Source organism: Aegilops tauschii, chromosome 2 (genome assembly GCF_002575655.3).
Source record: "Aegilops tauschii subsp. strangulata cultivar AL8/78 chromosome 2, Aet v6.0, whole genome shotgun sequence".
In the NCBI taxonomy this organism is placed as follows: domain Eukaryota; kingdom Viridiplantae; phylum Streptophyta; class Magnoliopsida; order Poales; family Poaceae; genus Aegilops; species Aegilops tauschii.
The window spans coordinates 68,596,621-68,623,977 of NC_053036.3; positions in this window are offsets into that span (position 1 = coordinate 68,596,621).

Below are 27,357 nucleotides of genomic sequence, written 5' to 3' on the forward strand. Positions count from 1 at the left end.
GGCCCAATTGGTGGAAGAGGAGAGGCGGCCAAGGGGCAGCCGCGCACCCCGCCCCCCCCCCCCCCAAGTCCAAATTGGACAAGGAAGGGGGCGGCGCCCCCCTTTCCTTTCCCCCTCTCTCCTTCCCTCTCCTCTCCTAGTCCAACAAGGAAGGGAGGGAGTCCTACTCCCGGTGGGAGTAGGACTCCTCTTGGTGCGCCTCCTCCTGGCCGGCCGCACCTCCCCCCTTGCTCCTTTATATACGGGGGCAGGGGGCACCCCAAGGATAACATTTGATCGTTTGATCTTTTAGCCGTGTGCGGTGCCCCCCTCCACCATAGTCCACCTCGATAATACTGTAGCGGTGCTTAGGCGAAGCCCTGCGTCGATAGAACATCATCATCGTCACCACGCCGTCGTGCTGACGAAACTCTCCCTCAACACTCGGCTGGATCGGAGTTCGAGGGACATCATCGGCCTGAACGTGTGTTGAACTCGGAGGTGCCGTGCGTTCGGTACTTGATCGGTCGGATTGTGAAGACGTACGACTACATCAACCACGTTGTGCTAACGCTTCTGCTTTCAGTCTACGAGGGTACGTGGACAACACTCTCCCCTCTCGTTGCTATGCATCACCATGATCTTGCGTGTGCGTAGGAAATTTTTTGAAATTACTACGTTCCCCAACAATGGCATCTGAGCCTGGTTTTATGCATTGATGTTATAGGCATGAGTGGAACACAAGTGAGTTGTGGGCGATATAAGTCATACTGCTTACCAGCATGTCATACTTTGGTTCAGCGGTATTGTTGGATGAAGCGGCCCGGACCGACATTACGCGTACGCTTACGCGAGACTAGTTCTACCGACGTGCTTTGCACACAGGTGGCTGGCGGGTGTCAGTTTCTCCAACTTTAGTTGAACCGAGTGTGGCTACACCCGGTCCTTGCGAAGGTTAAAACAGCACCAACTTGACAAACTATCATTGTGGTTTTGATGCGTAGGTAAGAACGGTTCTTCCTAAGCCCGTAGCAGCCACGTAAAATTTGCATCAACAAAGTAGAGGACGCCTAACTTGTTTTTGCAGGGCATGTTGTGATGTGATGTGGTCAAGACATGATGCTAAATTTTATTGTATGAGATGATCATGTTTTGTAACCGAGTTATCGGCAACTGGCAGGAACCATATGGTTGTCGCTTTATTGTATGCAATGCAATCGCCCTGTAATGCTTTACTTTATCACTAGGCGGTAGCGATAGTCGTAGAAGCATAAGATTGGCGAGACGACAACGATGCTACGATGAAGATCAAGGTGTCGCGCCGGCGACGATGGTGATCATGACGGTGCTTCGGAGATGGAGATCACAAGCACAAGATGATGATGGCCATATCATATCACTTATATTGATTGCATGTGATGTTTATCTTTTATGCATCTTATCTTGCTTTGATTGACGGTAGCATTATAAGATGATCCCTCACTAAATTATCAAAGTATAAGTGTTCTCCCTGAGTATGCACCGTTGCGAAAGTTCTTCATGTTGAGACACCACGTGATGATCAGGTGTGATAGGCTCTACGTTCAAATACAACGGGTGCAAAACAGTTGCACACGCGGAATACTCAGGTTAAACTTGACGAGCCTAGCATATAACAGATATGGCCTCGGAACACTGAGACCGAAAGGTCGAGCGTGAACCATATAGTAGATATGATCAACATAGTGATGTTCACCATTGAAACTACTCCATCTCACGTGATGATCGGACATGGTTTAGTTGATATGGATCACGTGATCACTTAGAAGATTAGAGGGATGTCTATCTAAGTGGGAGTTCTTAAATAATATGATTAATTAAACTTTAATTTATCATGAACTTAGTCCTGGTAGTATTAGCATATCTATGTTGTAGATCAATAGCTCGCGTTGTTGCTTCCCTATGTTTTATATATGTTCCTAGAGAAAACTAAGTTGCAAGATGATAGTAGCAATGATGCAGACTGGGTCCGTGATCTGAGGTTTATCCTCATTGCTGCACAGAAGAATTATGTCCTTGATGCACCGCTAGGTGACAGACCTATTGCAGGAGCAGATGCAGACGTTATGAACGTTTGGCTAGCTCAATATGATGACTACTTGATCGTTTAGCACCATGCTTAACGGCTTAGAATCGGGACTTCAAAGACGTTTTGAACGTCATGGACCATATGAGATGTTCCAGGATTTGAAGTTAATATTTCAAGCAAATACCCGAGTTGAGAGATATGAAGTCTCCAACAAGTTCTACAGCTAAAAGATGGAGGAGAATAGCTCAAGCAGTGAGCATGTGCTCAGATTGTCCGGGTACTACAATCGCTTGAATAAATTGGGAGTTAATCTTCCAGATAAGATAGTGATTGACAGAATTCTCTAGTCACCATCACCAAGTTAGTAGAACTTCGTGATGAACTATAATATGCAAGGGATAACAGAAACAATTCCCAAGCTCTTCGTGATGCTGAAATCGACGAAGGTAGAAATCAAGAAAAACATCAAGTGTTGATGGTTGACGAGACCACTAGTTTCAAGAAAAGGGCAAAGGGAAGAAGGGGAACTTTAAGAAGAACGGCAAGCAAGTTGCTGCTCAAGTGAAGAAGCCCAAGTCTGGTCCTAAGCCTGAGACTAAGTGCTTCTACTGCAAAGGGACTGGTCACTGGAAGCGGAACTACCCCAAGTATTTGGTGGATAAGAAAAGGATGGCAAAGTGAACAAAGGTATATTGGATATACATGTTATTGATGTGTACTTTACTAGTGTTTACAGCAACCCCTCGGCATTTGATACTGGTTCAGCTGCTAAGAGTAGTAACTCAAAACGGGAGTTGCAGAATAAACAGAAACTAGTAAAAGGCGAGGTGACGATGTGTGTTGGAAGTAGTTCCAAGATTGATATGATCATCATCGCACACTCCCTATACTTTCGGGATTAGTGTTGAAACTAAATAAGTGTTATTTGGTGTTTGCGTTGAGCATGAATATGATTTGATCATGTTTGTTGCAATACGGTTATTCATTTAAATTAGAGAATAATTGTTGTTCTGTTTACGTGAATAAAACCTTCTATGGTCATACACCCAATAAAATGGTTTGTTGGATCTCGATCGTAGTGATACACATATTCATAATAATGAAGCCAAAAGATGCAAAGTTAATAATGATAGTGCAACTTATTTGTGGTACTGCCGTTTAGGTCATATTGGTGTAAAGCTCATGAAGAAACTCCATGCTGATGGGATTTTGGAATCACTTGATTATGAATCACTTGATGCTTGTGAACCATGCCTCTTGGGCAAGATGACTAAAACGCCGTTCTCCGGAACAATGGAGCAAGCAACAGATTTGTTGGAAATCATACATACTGATGTATGTGGTCCGACGAATATTAAGGCTTGCGGCGGGTATCATTATTTTCTGACATTCACAGATGATTTGAGCAGATATGGGTATATCTACTTGATGAAACACAAGTCTAAAACATTTGAAAAGTTCAAAGAATTTCAGAGTGAAGTGGAGAATCATCGTAACAAAAATAAAAGTTTCTACGATATGACCGCAGAGGTAAAATATTTGAGTTACGAGTTTGGCCTCACTACTAGGAAAAGGCCTACTAGTGGCGCACCAGTTTTGCCTACTAATGGCGCACCACTGGTGCGCCACTAGTACCACGCCACTAGTATTTTTTACTAATGGCGCACCAGTGGTGCGCCATTAGTATCTGGTATACTAATGGCGCACCAGGCAGTGCGCCATTAGTATAGGCCACGGTGTGCCATTAGTATGCCTCACAGGGGGCCATATATAACCATGTGCTTTGCCATACTAATGGCGCACTGCGGGGTGATGCGCCATTAGTATCCTTTGGCATACTAATGGCGCACTGCGGGGTGATGCGCCATTAGTATCCTTTGGCATACTAATGGCGCACTGCGGTGTGATGCACCATTAGTATCCTTTGGCATACTAATGGCGCACATTGGTGTGATGCGCCATTAGTATGTATATTAGGGATTTTTTTTTCTTTTCTAATTTTTGCACAGATTACAAAATATATTATTGGACAGAATATAAGCAGCACCACACAGCAACAGCAGATTCATCGAATACAATAGAAGATTAGTCTCCGAATACAATTCATCATATTAGTCTCCGAATTCAAAAGACCGAACAAAGATAGAACATTACAAGTCTCGAGACCGCGAGTAGCGAGTTTGTCTTCACATTACAAGTCGATATCGATCATCTAAACTACCATCACATAGAAGAGAGCTGCGGTCATCACGATGAGCATCATCGTGATGAAACTGGTCTTCATCCGGTTCCTCCAATGCTCCCTCCTCTGTCCCTCTAGATAGCGCGCGTATCTAGATTCCGCCTCCGCCCTAGTGGTGTACCCTTTGTAACTATTACCACTGAAACGGTGAACCTGTCTCCGACACTCCTCCCAGTCGTCGTAGACTCCGGGAACCTTACCCTTGTACACGACATACGACGGCATCTCTATGCACTAGCCAAACAACAGACAATACATAAGCAATATATAAGTATGCAACAAAAGGATCGAAAGAGAAAAGCAAGACATTAATAGCATGATTCATGGTCCTACTAATAAATAGCATCGATTACATCTAAGTTGAACGACTGTCCAAACCAAAGAGACATACAAGTTCATTAAAGTTTAATTACAACATGAGCTAATCAATGCTTCAGAACTACACATAGCATCACTACTTTCGACTCGACTCATGGGACCGAAGCGTGGATGAAGCCGCCGTCTGTCATGATGGTCATGAAGTCGCGGGCGTTGTCAGCCTGCATTTGTAGCGTTGTGTCTATCTCACTACTGGACGGTTGAAATTTGAGGTAGAACTGCCCCGAGGTACGAAGGACATCTTGATGGATGATTTCTGCAAACTCCGACTGGATGCGAAAGAAATCTTGTCGGATGTCCGCGTCCTGGATTGCCGCCAAGCTTGCGGCCCAATCTTTGAGATTATTTGGTAGCAGAAGGTGATTATGGTCCCGTACGATCGCCCGCATGTGATGGAGGGTGTAGTAGGCATCCTTCTGACCGCCAGGCGGCTGCTTGACGCAGGGGAACGTCGTATTGTGGGTGAACACGTGCCTGCCGTACCTTCGAACTGGCCTCTTAAAGGTGCCTCCAGATGCGGCGTAGCCGGGGAGAGCATCATCAAGAACTTTCTTGATATTTGTGTAGTCTATCTTGGAGTCACGGTCCGGGTCGAAATACGTGGCCATGGAATATTTCGGGCTTAAGAGGATGAGTGTGCAATGTGTGTCACTGCACAGAACATGGAATGTTAGAAAAAAAAGAACGATCGAAATCTAAGAAATCATATGTTACGGGGCGGTTAGGAGATGACTTACTCGGGAAAGTAAGGCACGAGGAAGTTATCCTTATCTGGGTTTGCCAGAATGACGCCTTCGAGGTGTGAACTCGCGACTTGCCGGTCCCCAGTGCTGCCCCAGATCTTGGCACGCATGTAGAAGGGGTCGACTATCACAATGTCCGGGGTCCTGTCTCTAATGATCCGCATCTCCATACTCAGCGAAAACAGCCGAACGAAGGTGTAGTGCAGCGGATGAAGGTTAAGCATAGCAAAGATGTCATCAAACCATAGGACGATCGTACCCCCGACGGCGCTATCCACAAAGCCCTTGCCCTCTGGCACCTTGGCCACGAAAACCGGGTATGCCACATCATTCTCTCTGAGACGCCGCTTCTCCAAAGAAAGAACACTGTCATGCAGACTCCGCATAGCACCGGTTGCAGCATTGAGCAGTCGGTAGCATCGCCCTACCCGCCACATGCACCCTCCTCGAGATATCCTTAGGTGAAGGTGGCCCGTCCTGAGCACGGATCATACTCGGTGCCGGCTGGCTCGCACTGGCGCCCTTGTTAGTCTTTCGTTTCCGTCCCTTCTTCCTGATCTGCTGTAATGGGATCGAGTTCTGCTCACAGACCGCCTTCTTGAGCGTGTTGGGGCTGATAATATTTGGCACCTCAGCTATCTGAGGCTCGGTGAAGGCGGCAGCTGGAGGCGTCTCCTGAGAACTGAACGCCAGACGACGCCTGTTGCAATTGGGTTTCTCCGCCGTACTAGCTAGATCGCGGTCGTCTTTTTTAGGGTTGGGTTCTTGAGAAGGAGGCCCGCAGAACTCGTCACCGTACCCATGTTCGGCAAAGTACTTATCGACATTGGAAAATGTACCGTCGTCGTTGTCGTCGTCGTCCGGATCCTGTGCCATATGCATGTCCGGATCATGTGCCATAGGGATGTCCGGCATGTCCGGTAGCGTTGCGGCGTTCTTGCCATGGCTTGGCGCTGGCACGACTGGCGGTCTTGTCTGTGGGGTGGTGTCCCCCGCCCCCAAACGAATCTGGCTCTTCGGCCAAAGCAGGGGCCAGCTTACACAGGCGCTGAGGGTCATCACATCATCTTCGTCGGCCCCAGCGGGTCGAATTGGAGGTAACAACTCGTCGCAGCCTGGCAGCACCTGAACCAGTTCAACCCTATACAAGGTGGGTGGCATCGGATTACCGTGGAACACGCGGTTGCCCGGTTGAACGATTCTGCCCTTGGCGACATCGACCAACTCATCGCCCATGAAGTGCAGGAGAGTGCAAGGAACATCGGTGGCCCCTGCGAAAACATGTAGGGCGTCAGGGATGCCCAGTCAAAGGCAAGGAGATGAAGTCATCGGCCGAGAGGCTTAGTTACCGTGATGCCGTCGAGCTCGGCTAATGTCGAGGCACCGCCAACGGCGGGCGTGCGCGTGCAACTGACGGAGGGGCCGCTTGCTGGCGAGGTGCCGGCCGGCGTACACCCTGGTGCATTAAGCTCCAATGCCCGTGCCGGCGCCGGAGACACGAATACCGCCTCCGCCGGAGACACCAATGGCGCCGCCTGCGCGTTGTGCGAGTTGCTGGCCGTGAAGCTGGGAACCGGGGGAGGCCCCTGTTGGCCGCCCGCAATCCACGTCGTCAGCCCCTGAATCAAGGTAGGCACAATGGCGGTGAGCGTCGTTCCCAGTTGTTGTTGCACTTGCTCTTGGACAATCTCCGGAATCCGCGCCACTTGTGCCTTGAGTTCTTGAACCTCGCGTGACTGGCTTTCCGAGCTGGTCTTTTTCTCCTTTCGCCCACCAGCGGTATAGTATGACGACCATTTTGTGGACAAGCCTTTGCCGGCCACACGACCAGCTGACGACGGCTTACTGAGCTTATCCTTGTTTTTCATTACGTTCAACGCCCTATTTAAAGGGGTGTCAAAAGGGGAGCTCTGAGACGACCCCGCGCTACTGCTTTCAGCCTCCTGCGGAAGGAATGTGAACCATTTAGAAATTTGGCTTCATTAATTAGAATGCAACCATATGGAGCTATTTACGCGGGGGTGTATTCCTTACCAGAACAAGCTCAAGCGCCCTGGTCTTCGGATCCGTGGTAAGCTCCTTTGTTACCGGGTCCTCCTTGTACCGGGCCCTGACAAAGTTCCTGGTCTGCTTGTCACGTAATTTCTCGAAGCGGGGCGGTAGGCCTTGCTCGGCACGCTCCGCGTCCTCCTTGTCCCATATAGGCTCCGCCACTCTGTAACCGTCGGGACCGAGTTGGTGGACCCCTAAGTTCAACTCCCGCATTTCTTTTCCCCACTGACTTGATTCGGAGGTTGCGCTGCTCTCGCACTTGATCTTGAACTCCTTGTAGTCATCTTCGCTCATCAAAGGATATTTCGCCTTGATCTTCTCATAACTATCACCTTTTTCAATCATTGCCTTCACCGTGCTTCTCCATGTAGACAGGGTCGTGCTCATCCTCGTGAGGGCGACACTGTTCACTTTATTCCCTGAGAGGCGTGTGTTTGCAAACTCAGCGGGGAACTTGTATCGTTCGTGCAGCTTCGTGAAGAGGAGGCTGCGCAAATTCCCTCGGTCCTTATGCCTTAGGTTCTCGGTGTTGATCGAGACGGTGCTCCGGAGAATGCACCCGAGCTGAACCGAGTACCCCTTGACTACATGTTTGGGCGCCGTTGGATGCCCGTCGGAGTTCACTTCAGTAAATTCCTCCTTGACGGTGTCGAGCACGTTCGGGCGCCGGTCCTTCCGTTGCCTCTTCGGTTGGCTGCCATCTGTGCGTGCGCCGCCATCATCAGTGGTGGCATCCTCGGCGGCACCATCAGTGGTGTCATCCCCGACGCCACTAGGGGTTGTGTAGTCAGGATCGGTGTCTTCCACGGCGGCGTCCTCATAGCGGTGAGGTTCTTCCTCCATCTCCTGGGACAGCTCCCAGAATTGCTTGCCGCCCGAACCGCCGGCCTCATCGTTGTGGGCCATGTTTCGCTCTAAATAGGAAAAAAGTTTGGTCAGAAAGTTGGTTATTGTCAAGGAACAAGATCATGGTCTCATCATTTAGGGTTTGTCGACACCGAGGCATCCTAAAAGCTAAGCTTTTATCATTTAGGGTTTGTCGACGCCGAGGCACCCTAAAAGCCTAAGCGTACATCATTTAGGTTCTCATCGACACCGAGGCACCCTAAAAGCCAAGGTTTTATCATTTAGGGTTTGTCGACGCCGAGGCACCCTAAATGCTAAGTTAAGTTTTCATCATTTAGGGTTTATCGATGCCAAGGCACCCTAGGTTGACTGATATATATGGGTATCTTCTAATAATATACCCTACTTAATTAAGGACAAACACCAAGAGACAGTAAACATATCACACTTCTATATGTATAACACAAGAGGCAGTTGATCCTACTTAATTAAGTACTAAGATACCCCGGCCCATGCATTAGTCGCAAGTACCCCATATGTCCTATTTTTAGCAAAGTCATGCTAAAATTCACGGAAAATTTCAGCATGACCTTTGCTGAAAATAGGACATATGGAGTACCCGAATTTGCCGGAACGGAAGTTAATCGACATTCCGGCAAACTCAAGGGCCTCTCGGGGTACCTGCAAAATCATTATCCCCAAGTAATGAAGTCGCCAATGGGTCATTTCAGAAGATCACAAGTAGCATCATCACAAGTACAACATCATCTATAGCTTTATATTAACAAAGCATCAGCACATATACAAAAGACCACTTATGCCAACAGTATGGTTTATATCAGATTCAGAGTTAGAAACAGGACAAATTGGTGCTTCAAAGCCTACTGGACACAATTTACATCTATCAGTACAGGATGTCCTGACTAATTTCAAGTGTTCACAGGTGAACTTGTACCATGGATGAGCCTAGTGCTTCATTAGTCACCCTGTGCATGAAATGTATCGTGTATCAAACCATCAATTAACTGCTGAAAAACAAAAACCTTCAGGACAGAGTGAAAATAGTTACCGAACTCAATGACTAAAGATATGTAAAATGTATGACACAGAAAATAAAGAAATCATGTTGATGAATAGTATTGTGTCAAGTTCAGTTTGAAAATTCAGTTACTGCTTGAGTGATTTGACACCAAAAATTACTCCCAAAAATTACAATGACTGTATATTGACTGCATATGCTTGTTTTGATTGTAACTTGGTGAAGTAGTCACTACTGTACTACTAGTGTGCAGCGATTGGGGAGAAGAGCTCATCGATTAGATTGTAACTTGGTGCACTTGCATTCAGTCACCACCACCAAATCCTAGTGCAGCTGTGGTTCTAAAATCCTAGTGCACTTGCACTTGGTGCACTTGGAGAACATGATTGGGCATTCTGAAACATAATTGCTCTAGTGCAGCTGTGGTTCCAATTGAGGTGTGCCCTATGGTCTTATACATAAGCCAAACAAACTAATTAGGGTTCAGCAGCAAGCAGCTGCACAACTGCATCACTCCCTGTCTCCCTCCCTTCAGATACAGCGGCTCAAAAGTCAAGTAAACTGAAGATTAATCTAACAAGCCTGACAGTAGCTAACTGTACCTAACTGATGCTAACTGTACCTAACTGAATTTTTTTATGACAACTAACTGATGCTAATTGTACCTAACTGTACCTAACTGATGCTAACTATACCTAACTGATGCTAACTGTCACAAATATGATATTTTTATGACAAAATACATCATTATCAGGGCACATTATGGTCATTTTCTTACATGATGCTAACTGTACCTAACTGGATTTTTTGACAGTAGCTAACTGTATTTAGTAATTTTTCTGTAACAGTCTTGCCCCTATTTGAAGGACAAGCAAATAGATACCTAAAATCCACTAGTATTGCCTCTAAAAAAGCCTAACTGGATTTTCCTGTAACTGTACCTAACTGAATTTTTCTGTACCTAACTGAACTGTAAGGAGTTAACTGAAATTCACTAGTATTGCCTCTAAAAAGCCTAAAGTCCACTATTATCTACTTTAGGCACAATCATACACAATTCTGACTGTACTGTAACAATTGTACTCTATCAAAATGTTGAAATTTTGACATTCGGTGGGTCACCTGCGTGGTGGTGCCCTGCACAGCGGTCGTTGAGCTCGCGCGGTGTGGTGAGCTCGCCAGAGATGGACGGGCCCTGCACAGCGGTCGAGACTCAGAGCAGAGGTTGAGGGCAAGAGGAAGAAGAAGAAGGAAGTGGAGGGGAGGGGCTCACCTGCAGTCGAGGGCGTACACGGCGCCGACCGGCTGCAGTGGTGGGGGGCGCGGGGGCGGCGGGGGTGGAGTCCGGTGGGGGAGAATCACGCCGGCGACGGGGTCGTTGCGGTCGCCACTCCTTGTCGCCGCCGAGCTCACGCCGGGGGGTGAAGAAGAGGAAGATGGCGGCGGTTCTCCTGGGCAGGCCGCGCGGTGTTGGACGGCGAGCACGAGGTTGATGCAGGTGGGGTCGCGGGGGGAGGGGGACGGCAAGGGCGCGGGCGCGGGCGGAGGGGGCGGTTGGGCGGGAGGACGTCGCGGGCGCGGGCGGAGGGGGGACGGCGAGGGAGGCGGCGCTCGGCTCGGGGAGGGGGCGTTGGGGGCGGTGGTGGTCGGGTGCGGCGGGGGCAGCGAGCACGGCCGGGGACGGCGAGCACGGGGGTGGTGGTGGTCGATGGTGGTCGGGCGCGGGTGAGATGAGGCAGGGGAGGGATTAGAGAGAAATGTGAGAGATTGGGGATTTTAGTGTGGGGGGACGCTTACTAGTGGCGCACCACGAAGCGGTGCGCCATTAGAATGTTTTTTTATATATAGCAATGGCACACCCACGATCGGTGCGCCATTAGTAAACTTTTTTTATATAGCAATGGCGCACCAGCCAGAGGTGCGCCATTAGTAATCTTTTTTTATTATTATTTTTTATTGCATCTAATAATTTTTTAGAAAATGAATATGAATATGAAACAGTAATAATTTTTTATAAAAGCAGTAATAATATTTATGAATATGAAAAAAATCATCAAATTTATTATTTGAAAATATAATCAAATTTGTTTTTTTTTGCAATTTTAGTTGCATTCATTTGTGACGGTGGAGCGGGCCGGGGAGGGTGCGGGGGAGGGTGCGGGGGGTCGGCGGCGGCGGTGGAGCGGGGGAGGGTGCGGTGGGTCGCCGACGGCGGCCGGTGGAGCGGGGTAGAGGGTGCGGGGGGTGCTCGGCGGCGAGGGGGACCGGATCTGGCGAGGTGGGATAGCGATCGAGATGGAGCGGGATCGAGATCGAGTGTCCATGAAATTTAAAAATATTCATGAGTTCAAAAAGTGCCCATGAAATACAATCGAGAAATGAAGGCTACAATTTAAATACAATCGATCATAGCTAGGTATCTGTTCACAATCTTCTTGCCCTTATTTTTCGTAAATGGAGTTCTTCTCTTGAACGGACGTCCTTTAGGTAGGGTGGTCCTGCTTCTTCTTGTGGTGTATGCTGATACTTCATCGTCGCCGTCATGTTCCATCTTCGGGTCGCCGTACTTGTCGAAGTCTTGCTCATTGGCAACTCCATCCATTCTAATGATCTTCCTTTTGCCTCTCCTGACGACAACACGACTGGGCTTTGACGGGTCGGTAATGAAGAAGCATTGGTCCACTTGGGAAGCCAGTACCCATGGCTCATTTTTCGCGGTGACGTTCGCGCCTGCGGTCTTGGATTTGACTTCGGGTATAACCATGGTGGTGAAATACCGGTCTTCTTTTATGACGCTCTTGGCCCATCTGACACGGAACATCGGGACCTTCTCTCCAGCGTAGCTCAGTTCCCAGATCTCCTCGATCCTTCTGTAGTATCTGTCCTTGTCGTTACCGGTGTAGGATTCCATCATTACCCCGGAGTTCTGATAACCATCGCTCTTCATGTCCTTGTCCTCAGTGTAGAATGTGTAGCCGTTGATATCGTACGCCTCATACGTCATCAGGTTGTGCTCGGCGCCCTGTGACAAGGCGAATATGAGTTGTTCTTCCGCGGAAGAATCCTCATGTAAAGGGTACGACAGAAGCTTCTGCTTGAACCAATGCGTGAAACATGAGTTGTGCTCTTTGATTATATCTCCGTCCGTCCTTTGTTGGCCTCGGTCATTGTACGTCTTCTCAATAAACATTTTGTGCTCTACCACCCAAGGATCGACCACGTCTATGTGTTGTAGCACGACTAGGTTTGCTCTTTCAAAGTCGGCGAGTCGACCATCGAGGTCGACATGCATTTCGCGGCGACCCTCACGGTGACCCCATCCAGCGAGCCTGCCGAGGTGCCTGTTGACGGGCAGACCAACGGGGTTCTCGATGCCTAGATAATTCGTGCAGTAGGAGATGCACTCTTCGGTCAGAAAGCCCCTGGCTATGCTTCCCTCTGGACGTGACATGTTGCGAACGTATCCTTTGATGACACCATTCATCCTTTCGAACGGCATCATCTTGTGCAGGAACGTCGGCCCGAGTTGGATGATATCCTCCACGATATGGACCAGCAGATGCACCATAACGTCGAAGAATGCGGGCGGGAAGTACATCTCAAGCTCGCATAGTATCACCACGATCTCTTCCTGTAGCCTTCTGAGTTGCCTCACGCCAACCGACTTCCGAGAGATGACGTCGAAAAAGTTGCATAGGCCAAATAGCGTTTCACGGACGTGCGCGTCCATGATCCCACGGATTGCAACTGGAAGTATCTGCGTCATCAGCACGTGACAGTCATGAGACTTCATCCCGCTGAACTTCTGCTTCGCTGAGTCTAGGTATCTTCTTATCTTCCCCGCGTAACCGTAAGGAAGTTTTACTCCTATGAGGCAGGTGAAAAACTGATCGATCTCCTCCTGACTTAGAGGGAAGCACGCGGGAGGGAAGTCATTTCCAGTCTTCTTGGCCTTTTTGCCTTTGCGACGACTTTCCGTGTCCTGCTTCGCCTCATCATCATCATCATTAGCGTGAAGCTCCTCCCTGATGCCCATTGATTTCAAGTCTGCCCTTGATTTCGGCCCATCTTTGGTCCTCTCTGGCATGTTGAGCAGGGTACCAAGCAGACTCTCGCACACATTCTTCGTGATATGCATGACATCAAGGCTGTGAGGCACACGGTCGATCTTCCAGTACGGCAAGTCCCAGAAAACAGACCTCGTTTTCCATACCTTCAGCAGTGGCTCTGGCGCCTTTCGCTTCTTTCCCGGCTCTGGCGCCTTTTGCTTCTTTCCCGGCAGTGGGCAATCTTTCCAATTTTTCAACAGCTCGTCTATTTCCTCGCCGCTCCTCGTACGCGGGCGTCTTCGGGGTTCGGTTTCACCATCGAACAAATCCTTGCGTTTCCTCCACGGGTCATCGTCGCGAAGCCACCTTCGATGTCCCATGAACACGGTTTTCGAAGACCCGGGATCTCTATCTAGCTGGCGATACGTTGTGTCATCCATGCACCTGACGCATCCAGAAAATCCGTGGACCACCTGCCCCGCGAGATATCCGTAACCGAGATAGTCGTGCACCGTCGTGAGCAGTGCGGCTCTCATAGGGAAATATTCTTTCTTTGCAGCGTACCACGTATTGGCTGGCGTTTTCCACAGCGTGTCTAGCTCCTCTTTCAGCAGCCCCAGATACAGATTGATGTTGTTCCCTGGTTGTTTCGGCCCTTCAATTAGCATACTCATGTGAATGTACTTCCTCTTCATGCACAACCAGGGGGAAGGTTGTACATCCACACAAACACAGGCCAGGTGCTATGTGTGCTTCTCTGGCTGCCAAACGGATTGACTCCATCGGTGCTCACGCCCAGCACGATGTTCCTTGGATCCTTCCCAAATTCTGGTTGTTCAAAGTTCAACGCTTGCCACTGGCTCCCATCCTTAGGGTGACTCAGCATCTTGTCTTTTTTATTTATCTCCGGATCATTTGCGTCATCTTCTCGCTTCTTCTCCTCCCTATCCGCGTGCCAACGCAGGAGCTTTGCTACCTTAGGGTCCGCAAAATACCGCTGCAGACGAGGAGTGATCGGAAAGTACCACACCACTTTTCGAGGAGCTTTCTTCCTCTTCTTGTATCGAGTGACGCCGCACACCGGACATATGGTAGACTCCGCGTGCTCGTCCCGATAAATGATGCAATTGTTCATGCACACATGGTATTTCACGTGCGGTAAATCCAGAGGACACATGATTTTCTTCGCCTCCTCGAAACTGGTCGGGCACTTGTTTCCCTTGGGAAGACGTTCGTGCCAGAATGACATGTTCTCGTCGAAGCATGCGTCGGTCATTTTGTGTTTTACCTTCATCTCCAGAGCCATGAGCGTTACTTTCAGGCGGGTATCCTCGGGCCTGCATCCTTCATACAATTGAGTAACCGCGTCTATCTCCAGTTGATCCAGCTTGGCTTTCTCTCGGGCGGCAGCTCTTGCGTTATCCGTCTGCTTGAGAAGCAGCTCTTGAATATGAGGGTCCTGCACCCAGCCCATCGATGGTCCATCGTTGTCTGCTCCGCCGGCATCTTCATCTTCATGATCATGCCCTTCGTCTGCTCCCGCATCTTCCTCATCATCATGTCCGGCATCTTCTACATGATGACTGTGTACAGCATCACCATCGTGATCATGTCCTGGAGATTCTTCGTCTTCTCGCCTTCCCGAGCCGCGGTGGTTGTCTTGCTGCCCATCCTCATTTCTTGCCTGACCCCCATGGATGACTTCATAGTCATCTTCATCACCTTGCCACCGATAGCCATCCATGAAACCACGCAAGAGCAGGTGGTCCCGCACCTGCCCGGAATCCGGGTTCACAATAAGGCTCTTCAGCTTGCATCTTCGACACGGACATCTTATCTCCACCTCGTTCTTTTCAAGCATCTCGGCCTTCGCGGAGCTCAAAAACCTATTCACGATGCCTTCGGTCATCGTGCGGACCATGGTCGCCTGCGGGGTAGAGCAAAACGATATTTTAGAACCAAGAAAAAATTTGGCATGACTTTCCCTAGAAATAGGACCAAAAAGAATGCATAGTGCCAAAATTCTCGCCGAAACGGAAATGAATCAACATTCCGGCAAAATATTGGCAACTATCGCATTTCAAATACCGGTACCTGCAAACACAAACATATATGCAACACCACAAACATATGCAACACCACAAACATACATAGATCTAGCTAGGCCATAAAAAGTGCATGTGCACGTTGTTCGAGAGGTAGAACAACATAAAGATAGCTTCCCCCTTACTTACCTATCAAAAAAAGGTAATTTAACCACTTAATTTGGATGAATTTATGGTGCAAATGAGGTGAGGAGGAGGACGCAGCCGAGACAAGCTTGGAGGAGGAGGTGGAGAGAATGAAGTGGGGAAAGTGAGTGGGTAAGTGTGGCTGTCCAAAATATCTAGCTCGTCCCAGGTTACTAATGGCGCACCACCACCTAATGCGCCATTAGTAACCCTGGTTACTAATGGCGCACCTGCTGGCGGTGCGCCATTAGTAGTTTTGCAAAAAAAACACTAATGGCGCACCAGGTAACAGTGCGCCATTACTAGTTTAAACTAGTAATGGCGCACCGTTCCCTGGTGCGCCATTAGTAGTTTTGCAAAAAAATAAAAAATAAAAAATATATAGTAGTGGCGCACTATGTGGCTGGTGCGCCATTACTAGTTAGAACTAGTAATGGCGCACTGTGCCCTGGTGTGCCATTAGTATGTTTGGAATAATTAAAAAAATTGTTACTAATGGCGCACCCTGTGGCTGGTGCGCCATTAGTGTCTTTCACACTAATGGCGCACCAGCACATGGTGCGCCACTGCTATATAGCAATGGCGCACCACATGTTTGGTGCGCCATTAGTGGCCATTCCATCTATAGCCCTTTTCCTAGTAGTGCCTTCAGTTAAAACAATGTGAAATAGTTTCACTACTCACGCCACCTGGAACACAACAGTGTAATGGTGTGTCCGAACGTCGTAACCGTACTTTGTTAGATATGGTGCGATCTATGATGTCTCTTACCGATCTACCACTATCGTTTTAGGGTTATGCATTAGAGACAGCTACATTCACGTTAAATAGGGCACCATCTAAATCCGTTGAGACGACACCGTATGAACTATGGTTTGGCAAGAAACCTAAGTTGTCGTTTCTTAAAGTTTGAGGTTGCAATGCTTATGTGAAAAAGTTTCAACCTGATAAGCTCAAACCCAAATCGGAGAAATGCGTCTTCATATGATACCCAAAAGAAAATGTTGGGTACACCTTCTATCACAGATCCGAAGGCAAGATATTCGTTGCTGAAAATGGATCCTTTCTAGAGAAGGAGTTTCTCTCGAAAGAAGTGAGTGGGAGGAAAGTAGAACTTGATGAGGTAACTGTACCTGCTCCCTTATTGGAAAGTAGTTCATCACAGAAACCGGTTCCTGTGACACCTACACCAATTAATGAGGAAGCTAATGATGATGATCATGAAACTTCAGATCAAGTTACTACCGAACCTCGTAGGTCAACCAGAGTAAGATCCGCACCAGAGTGGTACGATAATCCTGTTCTGGAGGTCATGTTACTTGACCATGATGAACCTACGAACTATGAGGAAGCGATGATGAGCCCAGATTCCGCAAAATGGCTTGAGGCCATGAAATCTGAGATGGGATCCATGTATGAGAACAAAGTATGGACTTTGATTGACTTGCCCAATGATCGGCGAGCCATTGAGATTAAATGGATCTTCAAGAGGAAGACGGACGCTGATAGTAGTGTTACTATCTACAAAGCTAGAATTGTCGCAAAGGGTTTTCGACAAGTTCAAGGTGTTGACTAAGATGAGAGTTTCCCACTCGTGTCTATGCTTAAGTCTGTCCGAATCATGTTAGCAATTGCCGCATTTTATGAAATCTGGCAAATGGATAAACAAAACTGCATTCTTTAATGGATTTATTAAAGAAGAGTTGTATATGATGCAACCAGAAGGTTTTGTTAATCCTAAAAGTGCTAACAAAATATGCAAGCTCCAGCGATCCATCTATGGACTGGTGCAAGCATCTCGGAGTTGGAATATACGCTTTGATAAGTTGATCAAAGCATATAGTTTTATACAGACTTGCGGTGAAGCCTGTATTTACTGTTGGGGATCGTAGCATAAATTAAAAAAAATTCTACTCATCACCAAGATCAATCTATCGAGTCATCTAGCAACGAGAGAGAGGAGTGCATCTACATACCGTTGTAGATCGCGAGCGGAAGCGTTCAAGTGAACGGGGTTGATGGAGTCGTACTCGTCGTGATCCAAATCACCGATGATGGAGCGCTGAACGGACAGCACCTCCGCGTTCAACACATGTACGGTTGGGGAAGACGTCTCCTCCTTCTTGATCCAGCAAGGGGGAGGGAGAGGTTGATGGAGATCCAGCAGCACGACGGCGTGGTGGTGGAAGAAGCGGGGATCTCGGCAGGGCTTCGCCAAGCTCAGCGAGAGGGAGAGGTGTCACGAGAGGGAGAGGGAGGCGCCAGGGGCTTAGGTGCGGCTGCCCTCCCTCCCTCCTCTTTATATAGGGCCCCTGGGGGGCGCCGGCCCTAGGATATCCCATCTCCAAGGGGGGGCGGCGGCCAAGGGGGTGGCTTGCCCCCCAAGCCAAGTGGGGCGCCCCCCCACCCCTAGGGTTTCCAACCCTAGGCGCAGGGGAGGCCCAAGGGGGGCGCACTAGCCCACCAGGGGCTGGTTCCCATCCCCACTTCAGCCCATGGGGCCCTCGGGGGATAGGTGGCCCCACCCGGTGGACCCCCGGGACCATTCCGGTGGTCCCGGTACAATACCGGTGACCCCCGAAACTTTCCCGGTGGCCGAAACTGGACTTCCTATATATAATTCTTCACCTCTGGACTATTTCGGAACTCCTCGTGACGTCCGGGATCTCATCCGGGACTCCGAACAACTTTCGGGTTTCCGCATACTAATATCTCTACAACCCTAGCGTCACCGAACCTTAAGTGTGTAGACCCTACGGGTTCGGGAGACATGCAGACATGACCGAGACGACTCTCCGGTCAATAACCAACGGTGGGATCTGGATACCCATGTTGGCTCCCACATGTTCCACGATGATCTCATCGGATGAACCACGATGTCGAGGATTCAATCAATCCCGTATACAATTCCCTTTGTCAATAGGTACGTTACTTGCCCGAGATTCGATCGTCGATATCCCAATACCTTGTTCAATCTCGTTACCGGCAAGTCACTTTACTCGTACCGTAATGCATGATCCCGTGACCAAACACTTGGTCACATTGAGCTCATTATGATGATGCATTACCGAGTGGGCCCAGAGATACCTCTCCATCATACGGAGTGACAAATCCCAGTCTCGATTCGTGCCAACTCAACAGACACTTTCGGAGATACCCGTAGTGCACCTTTATAGCCACCCAGTTACGTTGTGACGTTTGGCACACCCAAAGCACTCCTATGGTATCCGGGAGTTGCACAATCTCATGGTCTAAGGAAATGATACTTGACATTTGGAAAAGCTCTAGCAAACGAACTACACGATCTTGTGCTATGCTTAGGATTGGGTCTTGTCCATCACATCATTCTCCTAATGATGTCATCCCGTTATCAATGACATCCAATGTCCATAGTCAGGAAACCATGACTATCTGTTGATCAACGAGCTAGTCAACTAGAGGCTCACTAGGGACATGTTGTGGTCTATGTATTCACACATGCATTACGATTTCCGGATAACACAATTATAGCATGAACAATAGACAATTATCATGAACAAGGAAATATAATAATAACCATTTTATTATTGCCTCTAGGGCATATTTCCAACATTTACAAGAAAGTGAGTGGGAGCACTACAGCATTTCTGATAAGTATATGTGAATGACATACTGTTGATCGGAAATAATGTTGAATTATTCTGCAAAGCACAAAGGAGTGTTTGAAAGGAGATTTTCAAAGAAAGACCTCGGTGAAGCTGCTTACATGTTGAGCATCAAGATCTATAGAGATAGATCAAGACGCTTGATAAGTTTTTTTTCAATGAGTACATACCTTGACAGGATTTTGAAATAGTTCAAAATGGAACAGTCAAAGAAAGAGTTCTTGCCTGTGTTACAAGGTGTGAAGTTGAGTAAAGACTCAAAACCCGACCACGGCAGAAAAATAGATAGAGAATGAAGAGTCATTCCCTATGCCTCGGTCATAGGTTCTATCAAGTATGCTATGCTGAGTACCAGACCTATTGTGTACCTCACCATAAGTTTGGCAAGGGAGTACAATAGTGATCTAGGAGTAGATCACTGGACAGCGGTCAAAATTATCCTTAGCGGAATAAGGATATATTTCTCGGTTATGGAGGTGATAAGGAGTTCGTCGTAAAGAGTTACGTCGATGCAAGCTTTGACACCGTCTAAATGACTCTAAGTCACAATCCAGATACATATTGAAAAGTGGGAGCAATTAGCTAAAGTAGCTCCGTGCAGAGCATTGTAAACATAGAAATTTGCAAAATACTTACGGATCTGAATGTGACAGACCCGTTGACTAAAATTATCTCACAAGAAAAACATGATCACACCTTAGTACTCTTTGGGTGTTAATCACATAGCGATGTGAACTAGATTACTGACTCTAGTAAACCCTTTGGGTGTTGGTCACATGTCGATGTGAACTATGGGTGTTAACCACATAAAGATGTGAACCACTGATGTTAAATCACATAGAGATGGGAACTAGATTATTGACTCTAGTGCAAGTGGGAGATTGAAGGAAATATGCCCTAGAGGCAATAATAAAGTTATTATTTATTTCCTTATATCATGATAAATGTTTATTATTCATGCTAGAATTGTATTAACCGGAAACATGATACATGTGTGAATGCATAGACAAACAGAGTGTCACTAGTATGCCTCTACTTGACTAGCTTGTTGATCAAAGATGGTTATGTTTCCTAGCCATAGACTTGAGTTGTCATTTGATTAATGGGATCACATCATTAGGAGAATGATGTGATTGACTTGACCCATTCCGTTAGCTTAGCACTCGATCATTTAGTATGTTGCTATTGCTTTCTTCATGACTTATACATGTTCCTATGACTCTGAGATTATGCAACTCCCGTTTACCGGAGGAACACTTTGTGTGCTACAAAACGTCACAACGTAACAGGGTGATTATAAAGGTGCTCTATAGGTGTCTCCAAAGGTACTTGTTGGGTTGGCGTATTTCGAGATTAGGATTTGTCACTCCGATTGTCGGAGAGGTATCTCTGGGCCCTCTCGGTAATGCACATCACTTAAGCCTTGCAAGCATTGCAACTAATGAGTTAGTTGTGGGATGATGTATTACGGAACGAGTAAAGAGACTTGCCGGTAACAAGATTGAACTAGGTATTGAGATACCAACGATCGAATCTCGGGCAAGTAACATACCGATGACAAAGGGAACAACGTATGTTGTTATGCGGTCTGACCGATAAAGATCTTCGTAGAATATGTGGGAGCCAATATGAGCATCCAGGTTCCGCTATTGGTTATTGACCGGAGACGTGTCTCGGTCATGTCTACATAGTTCTCGAACCCGTAGGGTCCGCACGCTTAACGTTTTGATGACAGTTATATTATGGGTTTATATGTTTTGATGTACCGAAGGTTGTTCGGAGTCCCGGATGTGATCACGGACATGACGAGGTGTCTCGAAATGGTCGAGACATGAAGATTGATATATTGGATGACTATATTCGGACACCGGAATGGTTCCGGGGGTTATCGGATATATACCGGAGTACCGGGGGGTTACCGGAACCCCCCCCCCCCCGAGGTTATTGGGCCTCATGGGCCCAATTGGTGGAAGAGGAGAGGCGGCCAACGGGCAGCCGCGCGCCCCTCCCCCCCCAGTCCGAATGGACAAGGAAAGAGGGCGGCGCCCCCCCCCTTTCCTTTCCCCCTCTCTCCTTCCCTCTCCTCTCCTAGTCCAACAAGGAAGGGAGGGAGTCCTACTCCCGGTGGGAGTAGGACTCCTCCTGGCGCGCCTCCTCCTGACCGGCCGCACCTCCCCCCTTGCTCCTTTATATACGGGGGCAGGGGGGCACCCCAAGGATAACATTTGATCGTTCGATCTTTTAGCCGTGTGCGGTGCCCCCCTCCACCATAGTCCACCTCGATAATACTGTAGCGGTGCTTAGGCGAAGCCCTGCGTCGGTAGAACATCATCATCGTCACCACGCCGTCGTGCTGACGAAACTCTCCCTCAACAGTCAGCTAGATCGGAGTTCGAGGGACGTCATCGGGCTGAATGTGTGCTGAACTCGGAGGTGCCGTGCGTTCGGTACTTGATCGGTCGGATCATGAAGACGTACGACTACATCAACCGCGTTGTGCTAACGCTTCCGCTTTCGGTCTACGAGGGTACGTGGACAACACTCTCCCCTCTCATTGCTATGCATCACCATGATCTTGCGTGTGCATAGGAAATTTTTTGAAATTACTACGTTCCCCAACAGTGGCATCCGAGCCTGGTTTTATGCGTTGATGTTATATGCACGAGTAGAACACAAGTGAGTTGTGGGCGATATAAGTCATACTGCTTACCAGCACGTCATTCTTTGGTTCGGCGGTATTGTTGGATGAAGCGGCCCGGACTGACATTACGCGTACGCTTACGCGAGACTGGTTCTACCGACGTGCTTTGCACACAGGTGGCTGGCGGGTGTCAGTTTCTCCAACTTTAGTTGAACCGAGTGTGGCTACACCTGGTCCCTGCGAAGGTTAAAACAGCACCAACTTGACAAACTATCGTTCTGGTTTTGATGCGTAGGTAAGAATGGTTCTTGCTAAGCCCGTAGCAGCCACGTAAAATTTGCAACCACAAAGTAGAGGACGTCTAACTTGTTTTTGCAGGGCATGTTGTGATGTGATATGGTCAAGACATCATGCTAAATTTTATTGTATGAGATGATCATGTTTTGTAACCGAGTTATCGGCAACTGGCAGGAGCCATATGGTTGTCGCTTTATTGTATGCAATGCAATCGCCCTGTAATGCTTTACTTTATCACTAAGCGGTAGCGATAGTCGTAGAAGCATAAGATTGGCGAGACGACAACGATGCTACGATGAAGATCAAGGTGTCGCGCCGGCGACGATGGTGATCATGACGGTGCTTCGGAGATGGAGATCACAAGCACAAGATGATGATGGCCATATCATATCACTTATATTGATTGCATGTGATGTTTATCTTTTATGCATCTTATCTTGCTTTGATTGACGGTAGCATTATAAGATGATCCCTCACTAAATTATCAAAGTATAAGTGTTCTCCCTGAGTATGCACCGTTGCGAAAGTTCTTCATGTTGAGACACCACGTGATGATCAGGTGTGATAGGCTCTACGTTCAAATACAACGGGTGCAAAACAGTTGCACACGCGGAATACTCAGGTTAAACTTGACGAGCCTAGCATATAACAGATATGGCCTCGGAACACTGAGACCGAAAGGTCGAGCGTGAACCATATAGTAGATATGATCAACATAGTGATGTTCACCATTGAAACTACTCCATCTCACGTGATGATCGGACATGGTTTAGTTGATATGGATCACGTGATCACTTAGAAGATTAGAGGGATGTCTATCTAAGTGGGAGTTCTTAAATAATATGATTAATTGAACTTTAATTTATCATGAACTTAGTCCTGGTAGTATTAGCATATCTATGTTGTAGATCAATAGCTCGCGTTGTTGCTTCCCTATGTTTTATATATGTTCCTAGAGAAAACTAAGTTGCAAGATGATAGTAGCAATGATGCAGACTGGGTCCGTGATCTGAGGTTTATCCTCATTGCTGCACAGAAGAATTATGTCCTTGATGCACCGCTAGGTGACAGACCTATTGCAGGAGCAGATGCAGACGTTATGAACGTTTGGCTAGCTCAATATGATGACTACTTGATCGTTTAGTGCACCATGCTTAACGGCTTAGAATCAGGACTTCAAAGACGTTTTGAACGTCATGGACCATATGAGATGTTCCAGGATTTGAAGTTAATATTTCAAGCAAATACCCGAGTTGAGAGATATGAAGTCTCCAACAAGTTCTACAGCTAAAAGATGGAGGAGAATAGCTCAAGCAGTGAGCATGTGCTCAGATTGTCCGGGTACTACAATCGCTTGAATAAATTGGGAGTTCATCTTCCAGATAAGATAGTGATTGACAGAATTCTCTAGTCACCATCACCAAGTTAGTAGAACTTCGTGATGAACTATAATATGCAAGGGATAACAGAAACAATTCCCAAGCTCTTCGTGATGCTGAAATCGACGAAGGTAGAAATCAAGAAAAACATCAAGTGTTGATGGTTTACGAGACCACTAGTTTCAAGAAAAGGGCAAAGGGAAGAAGGGGAACTTTAAGAAGAACGGCAAGCAAGTTGCTGCTCAAGTGAAGAAGCCCAAGTCTGGTCCTAAGCCTGAGACTAAGTGCTTCTACTGCAAAGGGACTGGTCACTGGAAGCGGAACTACCCCAAGTATTTGGTGGATAAGAAAAGGATGGCAAAGTGAACAAAGGTATATTGGATATACATGTTATTGATGTGTACTTTACTAGTGTTTACAGCAACCCCTCGGCATTTGATACTGGTTTAGTTGCCAAGAGTAGTAACTCGAAACGGGAGTTGCAGAATAAACAGAAACTAGTAAAAGGCGAGGTGACGATGTGTGTTGGAAGTAGTTCCAAGATTGATATGATCATCATCGCACACTCCCTATACTTTCGGGATTAGTGTTGAAACTAAATAAGTGTTATTTGGTGTTTGCGTTGATCATGAATATGAGTTGATCATGTTTGTTGCAATACGGTTATTCATTTAAATTAGAGAATAATTGTTGTTCTGTTTACATGAATAAAACCTTCTATGGTCATACACCCAATAAAATGGTTTGTTGGATCTCGATCGTAGTGATACACATATTCATAATAATGAAGCCAAAAGATGCCAAGTTAATAATGATAGTGCAACTTATTTGTGGCACTACCGTTTAGGTCATATTGGTGTAAAGTGCATGAAGAAACTCCATGTTGATGGGATTTTGGAATCACTTGATTATGAATCACTTGATGCTTGCGAACCATGCCTCTTGGGCAAGATGACTAAAACGCCGTTCTCCGGAACAATGGAGCAAGCAACAGATTTGTTGGAAATCATACATACTGATGTATGTGGTCCGATGAATATTAAGGCTTGCGGCGGGTATCATTATTTTTTGACATTCACAGATGATTTGAGCAGATATGGGTATATCTACTTGATGAAACACGAGTTTGAAACATTTGAAAAGTTCAAAGAATTTCAGAGTGAAGTGGAGAATCATCGTAATAAAAATAAAAGTTTCTACGATATGATCGCAGAGGTAAAATATTTGAGTTACGAGTTTGGCCTTCAATTAAAACAATGTGGAATAGTTTCACTGCTCACGCCACCTGGAACACCACAGTGTAATGGTGTGTCCAAACGTCGTAACCGTACTTTGTTAGATATGGTGCGATCTATGATGTCTCTTACCGATCTACCACTATCGTTTTAGGGTTATGCATTAGAGACAGCTACATTCACGTTAAATAGGGCACCATCTAAATCCGTTGACACGACACCGTATGAACTATGGTTTGGCAAGAAACCTAAGCTGTCGTTTCTTAAAGTTTGAGGTTGCAATGCTTATGTGAAAAAGTTTCAACCTGATAAGCTCAAACCCAAATCGGAGAAATGCTTCTTCATAGGATACCCAAAAGAAAATGTTGGGTACACCTTCTATCATAGATCCGAAGGCAAGATCTTCGTTGCTGAAAATGGATCCTTTCTAGAGAAGGAGTTTCTCTCGAAAGAAGTGAGTGGGAGGAAAGTAGAACTTGATGAGGTAACTGTACCTGCTCCCTTATTGGAAAGTAGTTCATCACAGAAACCGGTTCCTGTGACACCTACACCAATTAATGAGGAAGCTAATGATGATGATCATGAAACTTCAGATCAAGTTACTACCGAACCTCGTAGGTCAACCAGAGTAAGATCCGCACCAGAGTGGTATGGTAATCCTGTTCTGGAGGTCATGTTACTTGACCATGATGAACCTACGAACTATGAGGAAGCGATGATGAGCCCAGATTCCGCAAAATGGCTTGAGGCCATGAAATCTGAGATGGGATCCATGTATGAGAACAAAGTATGGACTTTGATTGACTTGCCCAATGATCGGCGAGCCATTGAGATTAAATGGATCTTCAAGAGGAAGACGGACGCTGATAGTAGTGTTACTATCTACAAAGCTAGAATTGTCGCAAAAGGTTTTCGACAAGTTCAAGGTGTTGACTACGATGAGAGTTTCTCACTCGTGTCTATGCTTAAGTCTATCCGAATCATGTTAGCAATTGCCGCATTTTATGAAATCTGGCAAATGGATAAACAAAACTGCATTCTTTAATGGATTTATTAAAGAAGAGTTGTATATGATGCAACCAGAAGGTTTTGTCAATCCTAAAAGTGCTAACAAAATATGCAAGCTCTAGCGATCCATCTATGGACTGGTGCAAGCATCTCGGAGTTGGAATATACGCTTTGATAAGTTGATAGCATATAGTTTTATACAGACTTGCGGTGAAGCCTGTATTTACAAGAAAGTGAGTGGGAGCACTACAACATTTCTGATAAGTATATGTGAATGACATATTGTTGATCGGAAATAATGTTGAATTATTCTGCAAAGCATAAAGGAGTGTTTGAAAGGAGTTTTTCAAAGAAAGACCTCCGTGAAGCTGCTTACATGTTGAGCATCAAGATCTATAGAGATATATCAAGACGCTTGATAAGTTTTTTTTCAATGAGTACATACCTTGACAGGATTTTGAAATAGTTCAAAATGTAAAGTCAAAGAAAGAGTTCTTGCCTGTGTTACAAGGTGTGAAGTTGAGCAAAGACTCAAAACCCGACCACGGCAGAAAAATAGAAAGAGAATGAAGAGTCATTCCCTATGCCTCAGTCATAGGTTCTACCAAGTATGCTATGCTGAGTACCAGACCTATTGTGTACCTCACCATAAGTTTGGCAAGGGAGTACAATAGTGATCTAGGAGTAGATCACTGGACAGCGGTCAAAATTATCCTTAGCGGAATAAGGATATATTTCTCGGTTATGGAGGTGATAAGGAGTTCGTCGTAAAGAGTTACGTCGATGCAAGCTTTGACACCGATCTGGATGACTCTAAGTGACAATCCAGATACATATTGAAAAGTGGGAGCAATTAGCTAAAGTAGCTCCGTGCAGAGCATTGTAAACATAGAAATTTGCAAAATACTTACGGATCTGAATGTGACAGACCCGTTGACTAAAATTATCTCACAAGAAAAACATGATCACACCTTAGTACTCTTTGGGTGTTAATCACATAGCGATGTGAACTAGATTACTGACTCTAGTAAACCCTTTGGGTGTTGGTCACATGTTGATGTGAACTATGGGTGTTAACCACATAAAGATGTGAACCATTGATGTTTAATCACATAGCGATGTGAACTAGATTATTGACTCTAGTGCAAGTGGGAGACTGAAGGAAATATGCCCTAGAGGCAATAATAAAGTTATTATTTATTTCCTTATATCATGATAAATGTTTATTATTCATGCTAGAATTGTATTAACCGGAAACATGATACATGTGTGAATACATAGACAAACAGAGTGTCACTAGTATGCCTCTACTTGACTAGCTCGTTGATCAAAGATGGTTATGTTTCCTAGCCATAGACATGAGTTGTCATTTGATTAACGGGATCACATCATTAGGAGAATGATGTGATTGACTTGACCCATTCCGTTAGCTTAGCACTCGATCGTTTAGTATGTTGCTATTGCTTTCTTCATGACTTATACATGTTCCCATGACTATGAGATTATGCAACTCCCGTTTACCGGAG